General features: G+C 46.5%; 1 protein-coding gene across 2 annotated transcripts in view; it reads right to left on the bottom strand.

Moving 5' to 3' along the window:
- GALNT7 (polypeptide N-acetylgalactosaminyltransferase 7) overlaps positions 1-15430 on the bottom strand; it is a 303038-nt gene that overhangs the window by 277998 nt on the left and 9610 nt on the right. The window lies entirely within an intron of this gene.

Here is a 15430-nt window from a genome sequence, read left to right as displayed (position 1 = left end):
GGTTTGGCTACATAAACAGCAGCCGGAAGCGTAAACTGACTGCAAATAATTCTACAACACTACTCAAAATCTTTTGGTGACAATATCAAGATCAGATATTCCATTTATCAAAGTTAAGACATGGTGGTAGGACTGGTTATGAATCGGTTGGCAACACAATGGACTTGATATCAACTACAATTCAGATTAAAGTTTGGTTGTCTCTTACTGAAGAAGAATATGGGCAACAAAATTCCTAGAAGAGAATGTCTAGACCACGTGTCAAACACAAGGCCCGCCAAGGCCATTTCACATGTTTCTCGCACCTCTCCTGCCCTGCGGCATCCCCCTCGCCTCCGCCACCTTGTCTTAGAAGTCAGCAGCGAAGAGGAGGACAGAAATCCTCCACCTGATCCTGTGCTTTTCTGTGCTGCTGCAGCACCCCTTCGTCCCTGTCTCCCTGGTCTCAGCAATCAGAAAACCCAAAAAGTTGACTTCAGCCCTCCTCTGGCCCTCCTCCAGACTCTGTACTTTCTGATTTCCCGCTCTGTCCCCAGCTTTTTCCTGGCAACAGCACAATATAATGGGGAGGGGGGTGGACAGTGCACTGTAATGTAAGAAATGGTGAGGGACTCTTGACTTCTGATGATGAGGGGGCTCTTGACATCTCATTTAAAGGGGAGTGGGGTGCTCTGCACATCTATTTCTACAGATAAAACTGGCCCTTTGAGGGCAATGATAATGCTGCTGAGGCCCGCAATGAAACTGAGTATGACACCCCTGCTCTAGACATTCACAAGGACACAGAGCTTGGGCTCAGGATTACCATTCCATATACAAGTTCACAAGCATTCAGAGCTAAGGGCAGTGTCTTCTAATAGCCTGTTCCCCCAATTAAGGCATTTCCCACAGAAAACCTGACACTGCATGGAGTGTCAATTTCTTAGTCCACCACAGCTTTCAAGGTTTCCTCTCACCAATATTCATTTCTTTGGAGAAGACATTAGTGATGTAGTTGTTAGCCGAAGGAACCAGCGACAGCTGCAAGGGACCAGGAGATCAAAGTCCTTGAAGGGTTATTTATCAGTGGACTTTAAGGGACCATTCATGAGCAACAGAGAGGAGTTTAGAGTAACAGACAGCAGAAGTAAAGTATTCTATTTCTTTTTCATAGGTTGAGCCTGGAATAATTTCCCGTACTGGACACACGAAAAAAACCTGTAGCAAGTGGCCATGTTGTTCAATCATTATAGGTCAGCCATGACAGTCTTGCAGAACAGTTACACATTACCCCCTCCCTCCTCCTCTAATTTATGGAATGCATAGGTTTTACACTTCAAAAGAGCCATTATCTCAACTCAGAGACATGAGAAAACAGCGCTTAGGCCTGTGCAGAGCTGTAAACAGCTGAGTCCTGGCAGGATGTCGGTTTCTGCTGTCCACGTCTATCATAAAACTTTGACCATACCCTAAAGGATACCCAGAACTAATGGGGATCATAAAAGGCAATCTGAGAGCTCTGCCCAATTCAAAATGTAACAAATCCACACACGATTCATAAACTCAGACAGGAACATGACACATTAATAACAAGTATATATTTGGATGAGAAAATTTCATACTTAACAAAATAAGGTGATACATGACCACACTAGCACATATAGACGGGAAGATAGCTGTCAGATGCCTCCTGGGTGACAAGTTTATCTGAGCTACCCTGTGTACCCTGTGCTGTACTATTGGCACTGGCTGGGAAGAGGTTAAACATCTATGGCCATCAAAGATTTAAATGTGTGTCTAACCAGTGTTTGTGTTTACTATGCTCTGCTTTTACTAAGGGAAAATATTTATTTTATTCCCTGCTTTGCAAGGACACCAAATCCATCACTTTCCCCCTGTCAGAACAGAGCTCTGCCTCGTTTACATAGGCAGAGCACCATTCTGTGTCTCTCCTCGCCGATCAGCAGGTGCCGGGTGACATTTATTGGTCGGCACCAGCTGATCGGCTTCTGCTGTGTCAAATGACAGCACATGCACGGCACCAGCAGCGAGCGTTCCCCTTACGTGGAAGTGCCGAATAACGTACATGATCCCACGCCGGGGAGCCGCTCTGCCGCCGTATAACTAAAGTATGCATCACTGTAGCCAGGAGGCACTAAGCACCCGAGCAGAGTGCTCCTTAATAGGGAAAGGAGGAACCTGATCCTTGATGGAATAGGCCTGAATCACTGTCTGTCTGATCCATCTGGAAATGGTCACAGAGGAAGTGGACAACCCTTTACGAGGCCCATCTATTGGCAAAAAGAGAGAGTCTGACTTCCTGAAAGACTCCGTAGCTGCCAGGTACACCCTAATTGCCCGGACCACATTTAAGGCATGCAAGGCAATTTCCTTCGGAAGTGTAGGCCTGGGACACAGGGAAGGCAACACAATGTCTTCATTCAAATGAAAATCAGAGACAACCTTTGGAAGGAATGATGGACAGGGGCAAAGAACCAACTTATCTCTGTGAATCACCAGGTAAGGCGAACGATAGGATAACGCCACCAGTTCCGACACCCTGCGTGCAGAGGTGATAGCCACCAAAAAGGCCACCTTCTGGGACAGTGTAAGCAGGGGAATCAACCGAAGATCCTCAAAGGGAGGCTTCTGGAGGACTAAAAGCACCATATTGAGGTTCCAAGGCGGCAACGGAGCCCACACTGGAGGAACCAAATGTCCGAGACCCTGAAGAAAGGTACGCACCATGGAGCGTGTGGCCAAAGGTCACTGGAAGAAGACCACCAAAGCCGACACCTGACCCTTGATGGTACTTCAGGCCAATTTCTGTTCCAACCAAGCCCCCCCCCCCCGTTGAAGGAGGGACAAGATCCGAGCCCCCAAGAAGGAGTGAGGATGAACCCCAAGAGACTCACACCACGCAATGAACGTATTGAAGTCGGAACCGGGACAATCACCCCTTGATGTAACAGGTCTTGTACCGCCCCAAACAGACCTTTTAAGCGGTCCAGGGACAGGCGCAAGTTGGAAGGAAAGAACCTTGCCGGAGGACAAGAGCAAAACTCCATCTTGTACCCGGACCGAATTACTTAGTGGACCCACTTGCTTTTCACCAGTGAAGTCCACGGATCCGGAAACCAGCATAGACATTGCCCCACTCCCGATACGGGTGAGGGCGCAACTTCATGCTGAAGGAGCCTTGTCAGCAGGTCTGGAGAAGCCTGCTCTCGGCCTGCCAGACCAGGTTTATTTGGATTCTCCAAAGGAGGCCCTGAAAGGCATCGAGCCCTTGTCAGTCGACCCTGAGGGACGAAGAAAACCTCTTATGAGCCGAAAACTAAGGCCCCTTAGTTGCCTGCGGAAGAAAGGTATTCTTCCCCCCCTGGGAGACCTTTCATGACATCATCCAGGGTAGCTCCAAACAGAGGAACTCCTTGAAAGGGAAGATCAGTCAAGGCCTTTTTAGAATTCTGATCTACAGACCAGCATTTGAGCCAAAAGACATGCCGAAGGTCCACTGCAAAAACAGAGCTGAGCCACTGGGGGAGTCGCATCCAAAGAGGCATATACAGATAAACTGCAGCCCCTGGACCAGCTGGTCCGCCAACTCGGCAAAGGCAGGGGGGAGATGTTCTGCTTCCAGGTCATGGCGTCAAAGCTTAGCCCACTCGGTCAGAATTTGCGACACCAGGGCAATGGTGAATACCAGCTTCAGTGCCAAACCAGCCAGAGTGTACATATTGCAGGCCACATCCTCTGCCTTCCTGTCAGCTGGATCCTTAAAGGCCGGGGGACTCTTCAACCAGAATCATGGTTGCCTTGTTCAATCTGGAAACTGGAGGATCCACCACTGGTGGAACAGTCCACTTCTTAAGACTCCTCATATAGCTAATGCCTAGTAAAGTGCTTAGGGACCCCACTGGGAAGCTTTTGTCATTCCCACTCTTTAGCGACAATTCTATCAAAATAGGCAGGGAAAGGAAACACCTTTACCGCTCTGGATGGCTTGTGATTGTCAAAGGGAACCTACGCCTCTGTCGCAGCTGCATTCTCCATCTTCAAGGTTTCACGCACAGAAACAATCAGTATTTCTTCCAGCGCCTTTTCATGCGCGGTTGCAGACGTGGAGGAATCATCCTCACTATCAGAGGTGCGTGGTTGCAGACCCAGCAGGGTGACCCACGTCCATGGCGGCCGAATCTGATTCAGGATCTGATGAGATAGACAAGGCAGGGGAAGGCAGGGGGTGCTTTTTGCTAGCCCGTCGCCCCAGGACCACCTCAACCCAGGACACAAAGGACTCCAGGACCGCCATCAGTGCATTGATGGAAGATGGGACTTGGAAGGCCCAGCAGCCTCAGAGAGGGGATAAGGTGGGGAGATGTGCTCCAAAGACTCCATGAGTCACCAGGGGGACTCCACAAAAAGTGTAAAACACTGCAAGGGACAACCGCCCCCCCCCCCACGCTGGCAACACCTTCCGGTTGCCAGGCACAAGCACCAAGCGATCCTCATCAGAGAGAGAGAGAACCCCACCAGATTCACCACGCAGCAGAAACAGGCCCCTGCAGTCACCAGGATAATCTGCACTCCAGGTGCAGCAATCAGGAAGTGAAAGGGTCCAGGAGTCAGCACCAGGGGATCAGGAGGGGCTCCCACCAACGAAATCACCACCCACAGGGCTCCACTGTCTTGGCTGGCACTATTTTCAATAGCAAACAACCACAAAATGGCCCCCAGACTACACAAACGTGGTCGATGTGTAAAGAAGCATACAGGCTACAACAAAATGGTGGCATCACAAGGCTTACAGGGACCTAGGAGGGAACCCAGGCCTCAAGGACAGACTGTAATGTTCCGGTACCTATGGTACCCTTGTTCCTATATTTCTCCTCTCTTTGCGTCCCATCTTGTATAACAAAGGACGCATACACCTTTAAGAACGGATGACATCACTGCCGAGCGCCGCTATGAGCGGCTATTTCAATCGCCGGTTTGCTCTCACTCATCGCTCGTTCAAACCCACATGTTCATCGCACCTACGCCTGAGAAGTCGGAGCTGCTGACATACCTTCCTTGCTGAACTAAAGCCGGAAACCTCGCTGGTGATCCGTATCCCGCTACGGGATCACCCCTCTCCATGGACACTGTTATTCCTAACCTATCTAAGTGATAAGTACCCCGCAGGGGATTCTTACTAACCAATCTCCTACTGTCATCTACTGCAATTACCAAGACTATCTGTATCTATCTATCTACTATCATCTGCATAAGACTGTTAGCTCTTGGGACTACCTTGAACTATCCTTGCACTAGGTTACTCTGTCTAAAGTATACTCCATCTGTGTCCTCTTACCATCTGCACTATACTTGACATCAGAACCTATCTGCTTACCATCACCTGCAACTCTCCTATACTACTTCTAGTGCTCACCATACACTAGCCCAGTGATGGCGAACCTTGGCACCCCAGATGTTTTGTAACTACATTTTCCACGATGCTTAATGCACTCTGCAGTGTAGTTGAGCATCATGGGAAATGTAGTTCCAAAACATCTGGGGTGCCAAGGTTGGCCATCACTGCACTAGCCTGTCTCTCATCTATATATCCTCATATACTCTATCCCTCCAATTAAACATCTACTAATATATATATAGTATATAACAGGCTGTACACGGTGATGAAGTCCTGAGAGTTGGATATGTGTTCAACAGATTCTCTACAAGGCTACTGAGTGTAATAATTCTGCAGCTGTAAATCCATCCACAAACAAAATGCATGAACGTTACACAGACATAGGCAGGACCGGGGGCCCTGGCAGGAGCCCCCACCTGGTACAACCCCCCCCTGCACAGTTGATTGTCCGATCGCCAGCGGTGAACCCCCCCAGCCCCCATCGCCAGCATAGCGCCCTACCCCCACCCCAGGAGGTGGACCAGACCACCCAAACAGCCCTAACATATGTGGAGGGGGGTAGTATGGGGGCAGACGACAACGGGGGGGAAATGCCTGACAGGAAGGAGGGGAACCCAGGGGTCTGACCATTCCAGGGAGGGGCCCACGTCCCCCCCAAAACCCTCCAGGGGGAGAGGGGGGGACAGCTACTCAACATACCAGGAATCAGGCGGGCAACGCTCCAAACAGAACTCCTCTCCATTAAAATGGGGGGCTGTCAGCCAGGAGGAACGCTGCAATTCGGGCCGAGACCCGGTCGTATGTGACCTCGGAAGGCGTTTAACTCACATGCCAGCCCCCGTCCAGTGGGGCCATGTCACGGCCCACCTAGCGCGGAGCTGAGGTCTGTGCGCGCTCGCTGGCCAGACTGGGGTGACCAGTGGATCTAGATTATCCAGCCCGTTGCCCAACTCGGCAGTTGATTGTAGATCTCACAGGAAAAAAACAGGAAAGAAAAACTTTCTATCTAAAAAGAAAAAATTGACAGGACCAAAGATCCCAGGAAGGAACTAAGTCCTTACTCCTGACTAGGCAGGAAAAAATAAAACTGTGTGCCTATAGCAGAGAGAGGGAGTATACCCGCTGGGACTGCCCATGGGCATAGCCAGACTTTTTTTCTGCCTAGTGTCCTACTCCTGTAGGGGGCAGTATAACCCAATGGTTATGAAGATCTGAAGCTGTGTCCGTCAATGGACGAAAGAGAAATAGTGTTTGTTTTTCAAATTTGACTGTCTTTTTTTTTGTTGTTTATTGCGCAAAAAATAAAAAACCCAGTGGTAATCACTTACCACCAAAAGAAAGCTCTGTTTGTGGGGGAAAAAAAGGACATTAGGTAAAGCGGTGCATGACCACGCAATGGTCGGGTAAAGTAATACAGTGCCGCATCAAAAAAATTCCCTGATCATGAAGAAGGGTAAATCTTCTGGAGCAAAAGTGGTTAAAGTACAACTGATCACAAAACTTTTTTTTTTAAAAGAGGTTGTAAACCCTCTCTTGGAAGTTGTACCTATAGGTACGCCTTTAAAAAGGGTTATCTATAGGTACTGTAAATATCTCCTAAACTTGCACCGTTTAGGAGATATTTACTTTTAATGCAGCCGATCACGTCATCGGCGCATGCGCTCTGAAGGAACGGCCACCCGTGCCGTTCCTTCAGAGCCTTGTGCCGTGAATGGCGGCTCCCGCGTGCATGCAGGGAGTGATGTAATCGCACCTCTGGCCAATCAGATGGCCAGAGGACATGAACCAGGAAGCAGGACGGCCAAACATATAGGCCATCGCTGTGTGGGCGGCACTGCGGGGGCTTTGTTCTAAAGTAAGTATTTTATAATGAGCTAGTATGCGATGCATACTAGCTCATTATGCCTTTGTCTTACAGGTTTTTTTTCCTAATTTTTTTGTCCAGAGTTTACTTCCTCTTTATGTTTTGGATAACATGGAGAGGGATTTGAAACCCGTTAATTTTTATTGCTGTCTGTGTCCCTGAGAGATTCACCCCCTCTTTTGGTCATATTTACTGTTATCATCAAAAGTGAAAAGGAAATTCCAAGTTTTGGGTTGTCCCCAGAACAGTCATACGACAGCCAGGCGACAACCAGGAATTTCCCCACTTTGGAAGGATTTCCTTTTACTTCCGGTTTTGGCTATGGCATAGGATGGAAAAATCTGCCATGGGTAAATGTTTGCCTTTAGTTCTACTTTAGCTAAATTGTAAAATCTTTTATTATACACAGGCATAGAATATGTTTAAATATCAGCATGCACCTGCAGTTTTAGGGTTGGGAAAAGGGGGTCCTCATTATGCAATGAAAAGTATCCATTCCCATAACAAAAAGGCTGGATGACAACAATTCCAGCAACATACACTCATCGATTGTTGAATGAACATGCTGAAATCACCATTCTGTCAACTAGTTAATGGTTGTAATGATGGCTCACATTTGGCAGCTTATAAAAATCCTTATGCCTCCGCCACTATTCAATAAAGCACATGCCCATTGTAAATTAAACATTCAAAACACTGCTCCATCCCCAAATTCAACATTGAAATTCCAGAACATTTTAATGTGACCATTTAAAAATAAGCATTTTACTTTCAATATTCCTACAAGCCAATTACAAAGCCAATGCAGTGAGTGCATGCGGAAAGCCCATTTCAGATAGAGACTGTTCAACATACAGATGAGTCTATAAGCATTTTTAAACGTGTATTGTTTTCTGCCAGTACAGCAAGCTTTTGTCAAGGAGTAATGATGTGTTTAATTAAACAAGTAGGGATGAGCACAGAAGACGACAGCATACAGCCAGCATACTGCCTTTGCATCTTTTTAATTTGCTCTCTTCACTGATGCTTTCACATACTGGTCAGCTTGATTCTATTAAAAGGGATCTATCACTAAGAAATGAATGCTTGGAGATGCAGCACTAATTAGAGAACGTAAAAAGGTTTGCACACATTCTTTATCTAGATGAATATTATATTCTAATATGGAGTTTATTCTGGGACACCCATTTTAAACTACCTGCAATGCCCTGACATACTTCCAGCCTAAACTCCTAACAAGCAATTTCTAGGAGGTCAGGTGTTTGGCAGAGCAGACATTCTAATGCCTCGTACGCACGCGTCGAAAATCGGCAGGGAATTTTCGTCCGACGACCGATCTGCCGATTTTCGGCTTGTTAGTATGATGCTTCCAACAACAGACTTTTCGGCCGAAAAAATTCTGGTGTGCAGGCTATAAAATTTTTGTCCGCCGTCAAAACACGGCCGATTTTCGTTCAGTCAGTACAGATTTCGACAGGGAAAAATCTGGGCATGCTCAGAGAAGAAAGAACACAAAGAAAGCAAACCAACACATGACATCACTTCTGAAGTAGAATTTTGTCGGGCGAGAAAAATAGTGTGCAGTCTAGGCACATTCCAACCAACAAAACACCACTCTGGACAAAAGACGGACGATCGGTCGGCCGATAATCGTTGCGTGTGTACGAAGCTTTAGTCTCTTCCGTCAAATATCTTCTTCTTTCTCCGTATAATTTTATTTTCTGTATTTTCTGTATAGCACTGTGCAATCCAGCTTATTAATCCCGACATCTGTAAAACACCAAGAACGGAGCGGGATGACTACCTCCCGAGTGAATGCGCAGGGGTTACAAAACCAGTGCCCCTCCAAATGGTGAGAGAGGAAGACGGGGGACCCGGGAAAAAGTGGCGTAGGACAGAGCAGCATCTGAGAGCCCTTGTTCAGTTCTGGAGGTGGTCACTCTCATAGAGAAGTGTGTCATGATGTGCCCATATGCTGTTCATACCTGCATGTTATCACAAGAGTTCCCTTCACCCAGCACACTTGAGTGCCGCACTATGCCACTTCTACTTTGGAACCAGCTTGAAAGCTGGACTCCAGGAACAAAAGCTCTCGTGTTGGGTCAGGTCACACCAGAACGCGGTGTGTTCCCTGTGTTCCATGCACGTTTCTTGTAATGCATTCGCAATGCACTGCACTTGTGATCTGCGGTGGCTGTCAGCCTTACCTTAATGACACCCCAAACACAGGTCAAAAACATACAGTGGTAGCATGCGATTCGGTTGCTATGTGTTTTGTAAGGCAGAGCATGCACTACGTTTGGCTCAGTTCGGCGCAATTTCAGCCCATTTAAATGAATGGGCTGAAATCACACTACACCCACAATGCATGTGAAGAATCGCACAGGAAGGCATAGCATGTTCCTGTGTGATTCATGGTGTGAAGTGTTAACCACTTTAAGACCGGAAGGATTTGCCCCCTTAATGACCAGGCCATATTTTGCGATTCGGCATTGCGTTATTTTTAACGGACAATTGCGCGGTCGTGGGACGCTGTACCTAAATAAAATGTATGTCCTTTTTTCCCCACAAAGAGAGCTTTCTTTTGGTGGTATTTGATCACCTGTGTGATTCTTTTTTTTTGCGCTATAAACAAAAAAAGAGCGACAATTTTGGAAAAAAAAATAACATTTTTCACGTTCTGCTATATAACATTCCCAAAAAAAAAAAATGTAAAAAAATCTAAATTTTTTAACATTTTAGGCCAATTTGTTTTCTGCTACATATATTTTGGTAAAAAAAAAAAAAAAAAAAAATCGCAATAAGCTTATTTTGATTGGTTTGCGCAAAAGTTATTTATCTACTAACTAGGGGAAAGATTTATGTCGTTTTTATTTTATTTTTTTTTACTAGTTATGGCGGTGATCTGCGATTTTTAGTAGGACTGCAACATTGCGGTGGACAGATTGGACCCCTAACTGACGTTTTTTACACTACTGGGGGGGACCAGTGACATTACTACAGTAATCAGTGCTAAAAATATGCACTGTTACTGTAATAATGCCATTGGCAGGGAAGGGGTTAACCCTGTGGGTGATCAAGGTGTTAAATGTGAGCCTAGGGGAGTGATTCTAACTGTGGGGGGCGTGGCTTGTGAAATGACCATAGAGACATGTGATCTTATATAGAAGGATCACAGGAGCTCTATGATCATTCCAGGGAGAAGAACAGTCAGCTGTGTTTAAAACAGCCGACCGTTCTCTCTCAGTGGGGAATGATCACGTGTGTCAGACGGCAATTGGAGCCGCCAGCCCTCTGCATCGGCTTCCCCGCTGACGAGCGGGGGCGGGTGCACGCCACTGGCGGTGCGCGCTCGCCCCCTAGTCTCCTGCTCGCGACCGACGACGTATAGCTATGTCGGTTTGCCCAGAAGTGGCTTCCTGCCGCAGTATAACTGCGGCGGGCGGCCGCAAAGCGGTTAAGGCTGGTACACACGGGCAGGCATCGGCCGGCTCAACAGAAGCCAGTCGGCCAGTGTGTACAGCAACCTATCTGGCTTCTGTCAAATGGGCATGCTGGAAAACCAACAGTGTATACCAGTTATTAATTATATTCCTCAATAGTCACAAAGAATCCACTATGTGAGCACCAAATACATTTGCAAACCCAGTTATTAACATGTATAAGTGGAAGTGACATCACTGTGCTGTACATAGCCAGGGCCAGAGAGCAGAGCTGTAGGAGGGATCCAGCAGCTCCACCCACTACAGTCTGCCTGCAGAAAACTACAGGAGGGGGCGGATACAAGACCAGTCACCCCACACAAGAAGAGCGAACAGCACTGAGCGGTCTTTATTACAGGAAGCTCCTGCACAAAGTCAACGTTTCACACTGGAATACTACACAGATCTGAAAAACACAAAGCACAATGAAGAATACACATGCCTTGTGTATTTAAACAACATCCACTTAGGCTCCGTTCACATGTGAGCGTATGGATCGCGGGCAGAACCGCCGCGGTTCCGCCCGCGATCCGGAGATTTATTGCAAATCGCAGGACGCCTAGCGTTGCCCGTTGATTTGCAATAGCCCCCCAAACGCCGAGCGATGTTGCCGCGATTTCCGCCTGCCGAATCGCGGCAACATCGCGCAAACAAAATCGCGGGGCGCAATACGCTCCAAAGAAGTACAAGAGCTGATTTTGTTTGATTACTCAGCAATGGCAGTGATCATTTAAAACGTAAAATGGTGAACATCACAATCCTGCATCATGTGACAGCTTTGCTTTAAAAAGGAACGCCACTCATTTTGTTGGATAAGATGTAGAATTTGCATACAATTTTTATTGCTGTATGTATTTCTGTCGACAGGGTATTCTTACTATGCAGTCACTGGGGCAAGAAATAAAAGGAGATCTCCCATATGGAGGCACAGATAACACTAACAGACATAGGTCCTATGCCTTCCACACTCTACAAAAAGTGTTGGCTGTACCTATATACAAAAGAATACAAAGAAATGATATAACTGGCATAGTACCAATACTTTTTCTGCATGCTTTGGATCTACTCTGGTGGAGCATGAACTCTCTAAGGCCCTATTTACACCTCAGCGTTTTGTAGCTTAAAGCTCCAAAACGCTGAAGGAGAAAAAAAATCAATTATACTCTATAGAGATGGTTCACATCTCCAATCCAAGTCGCCTGAAGCTTAAAAAAATTCTGGAGTATTTTTTGTAGCTCAAATTGGGCAGATTTGAGCGTTTTTGGCGCATTTTTATTCTCACAGAAATGCATGGAAATGCGCCAATTGCGCATTTATGTGTGCATTCGCGTGTTTTTTGCGCAGTTTTCTGCTCAAATGAAAAAAAAAGAAAAAAAGTAATATATGAATAAATAAATTCAAAATAAATACACAAATAACTAAAAAAAACATCATAAATAAATAAAATGAAATGCAATAATACATCAATAAATAATAATGAATGCCTATCCTTCATAACATTGAAGTCTATGACGGTCGCTCCGGGTCGCCCCAAAGAAGCTCCGGACCCTTTTTCTAAGTCGGAGCGACTTGTGTCGCTCCTATTAGAACGGGTCCATAGCTTCTCTATGGCGAGCGACCTACGGCGACCTGTCAGGCGACCAGGTCACCTGACAGGTCGCCCCAGTGTGAACGGGGTCTAACTCTAACCCCTTACCTTATCAGAAAATAAATAAATAAATAAATAAATAATAATAATAATAATAATAATAATAATAATAATAATAGAAATAAATGCTAATGGAAAAGCTAAAAAAAAAGCTAAAATAGAAATTTCTACTGGCTAATAAAAAAAAGCCAAAGCTCAAAAACACTTTATAAAAATGCGCAAGTCACACATAAAAACATACAGAAAAAAGCTCAAAGAAGCTATGGTCAGGTGTGAGAGGATGTAGAGTGCAATGGTGGGCCTGGCTCAGCAGAATCTGACAAGTGGCTGTGAGATTTCATCAGTCGCAGTGACCTTAAATTTCAACTGAATGCAAAACTTTCTCTTTAGTTTTGGACAGAGTGGAAGGGGATTAGAACATCACTCAGGCTTTTACCACGGTCTGTGCCACCATTGTGGAAATTCGCCCTTTCCATTTGTCATGTTTACTGTTATCACCAAGCGTAAAAGTGAAAGAAAATCCCACATTTTGGATTGTCCCCAGAAAGGAATAGAAGGAAATCTTCCAAGAGGGACAATAGTTTTGGGGACTACCAGGGATTCTCTCGTTTTGTAGGGATTTCCTCTAAAATTCCAGTTTTGGCTATAGGTCAGGAAGTGAAGGAAAATATCCCCAATGGAACACAGATGAAAAAAAAAAAAAAAACTGACAGGTTTAAAACCTTCCCTATTCTATGCAAAAAAGGTTTTGCCTTTGGTTCTGCTTTCAAGTTTTAAGAGACCATGTCACCAACTTTAGCATGTAAAAGCACAGAAAGATCAATTATTTTAAATGCCACAATATTTTTTTTTTCTTTCCATAAAGGTTGTTTTGACCAGTAATGTGCCTTTAATGGTGCCAGAAAATATAAATACTGCAAGATTAAATTCCCTTGCACAGCCCCCTCTCATTGCACTATATAGGCCTCTCCTTTACAGGGACTGTCTAATTATTCTCTGTGCTGGCCCAGCTCTTCTACCCCTCACCTCCCTACATAACCTTTTACACAGCAGCCTGCAGAAAGGAGGGAGTGAATGGGAATCCTTTACAGCAGGGATATGCAAACTGTGGCTCTCCAGATGTTACAGAACTACAAGTCCCATGACTGACAGCCACAAAGATGACAGCCAGAGGCATTATGGCACTTGTAGTTTTGCAACAGCTGGAGGGCCGCAATTTGCATATCCCTGCTTTAGAGTGTCATTTGTCTGCGGACATCAAACTCAAGATGGTGGTGCCCATCAGCAATCTCAGTTTTTGGATGTCACTCTACACATTGCAGGCTTTTACAGGTACATAATATGCATCAAACACACACAATCTTATGGGAAGATTTCTCTTTAAATTTTTACTGACAGAGTTGCTGTAACAGCATTTATCTTTCAGAACACACTGTAGCTATTTTTGCATCCATTAAGCTTTTTTTATGATCTGAACAACGTCAGTGTACTTTCAGTGTGTAAAGCTCCTAACATTACTGTACTTTCAAGCAAAAGACAGAAATACAGTTTTAGGGCCCCTTTACACCAGAAACTGCACATAACTGAGTTTATGGCTGCATGTTTACATGCATTTCAAGTACGCTTGAATGCTTTTTGCACTGCGTTTACAGTACATTTTTCTATACATTTATGGGCTTGGCTTTCTTGGCTTAATGGGGTGTTGTGCCTTTGAAGCGCGTTCGCATGGAAAAATGCAGCATGCTCTGCTTTTTTTTTTTTAAACTGTGCTAAACTGCACTGCAATGATGTGAACTCTACCCATAAGATTACCTTGATTTTGGACTGTCTGTGTCGTTGGGGTGCAGTTCAAAATGCATCCAACTGCGTTCAGTGTGAAAGGGCCCTCAGCCCTCATGCACACCTCAGGCCCTCAGGCACACCTCAGCAGGGCCGGCCTTAGGTGTTCAAGCGCCCTGTGCGAGCTGATCCTGTGGCGCCCCCACCAGCGCCCTGCACATTTTTTTCTTGCACTTCATTTGACTTTTCTTTTTTATGATCACTACAAACTTAGCCCCCCCTTACATTAGAGACCCCCTTTACATCAGAGACCCCCCAACGGAGCCCCCCTTACAACAGAAACCCCCCAACGGAGCCCCCTTACAACAGAAACCCCCCACAGAGGCCCCACTTACAGAGACCCCCCACACAGAGAACCCATACAGCAGAGACCCCCCAGCCCCCACAAAGAGCCCCCTTTACATCAGAGACCCCAACACAGAGCCCCCTTACATCAGAGACCATCCCCACACAAAGCCCCCTTACTTTAGAGACCCCTCACACAAAGCCCCCCTTACATCAGAGACCCCAACACAGAGCCCCCCTTACATCAGAGACCATCCTCACAGAGCCACCCTTACATCAGAGCCCCCCCATAGAGCCCCCCACAGAGCTCCCCTTACATCAGAGCCCCCCACATCAGAGCCCTCCCACACCAGAGACCCCCACACAGAGCCTCCTTACATCAGAGACCCGCACACATCAGAGACCCCCACACAGAGCCCCCTTACATCAGAGACCCCCACACAGAGCCCCCTTACATCAGAGACCCCCCACACAGAGCCCCCTTACACCAGAGACCCCCCACACAGAGCCCCCTTACATCAAAGACCCCCACACAGCGCCCCCTTACATCAGAGACCCCCACACACAGAGCCCCCTTACATCAAAGATCCCCCACACAAAGCCCCCTTTACATCAGAGACGCCCCACACAGAGCCCCCCCTTACATCAGACACCTCCCACACAAAGCCCCCTTACTTTAGAGACCCCTCACACAAAGCCCCCCTTACATCAGAGACCCTAACACAGAGCCCCCTTACATCAGAGACCATCCCCACAGACAGAGCCACCCTTACATCAGAGCCCCCCCATAGAGCCCCCACATCAGAGCCCTCCCACACAGAGTCCCCCTTACATCAGAGACCCCCCACACAGAGCCCCCTTACATCAGAGACCCCCACACATCAGAGACCCCCACACATCAGAGACCCCTTACATCA

This window comes from Pelophylax lessonae (genome assembly GCF_965119305.1).
Source record: "Pelophylax lessonae genome assembly, chromosome: 1".
NCBI classification, from domain to species: domain Eukaryota; kingdom Metazoa; phylum Chordata; class Amphibia; order Anura; family Ranidae; genus Pelophylax; species Pelophylax lessonae.
The sequence above is the reverse complement of the archived record's forward strand: the minus strand, read 5'-3'. Positions and strand labels throughout refer to the sequence as shown.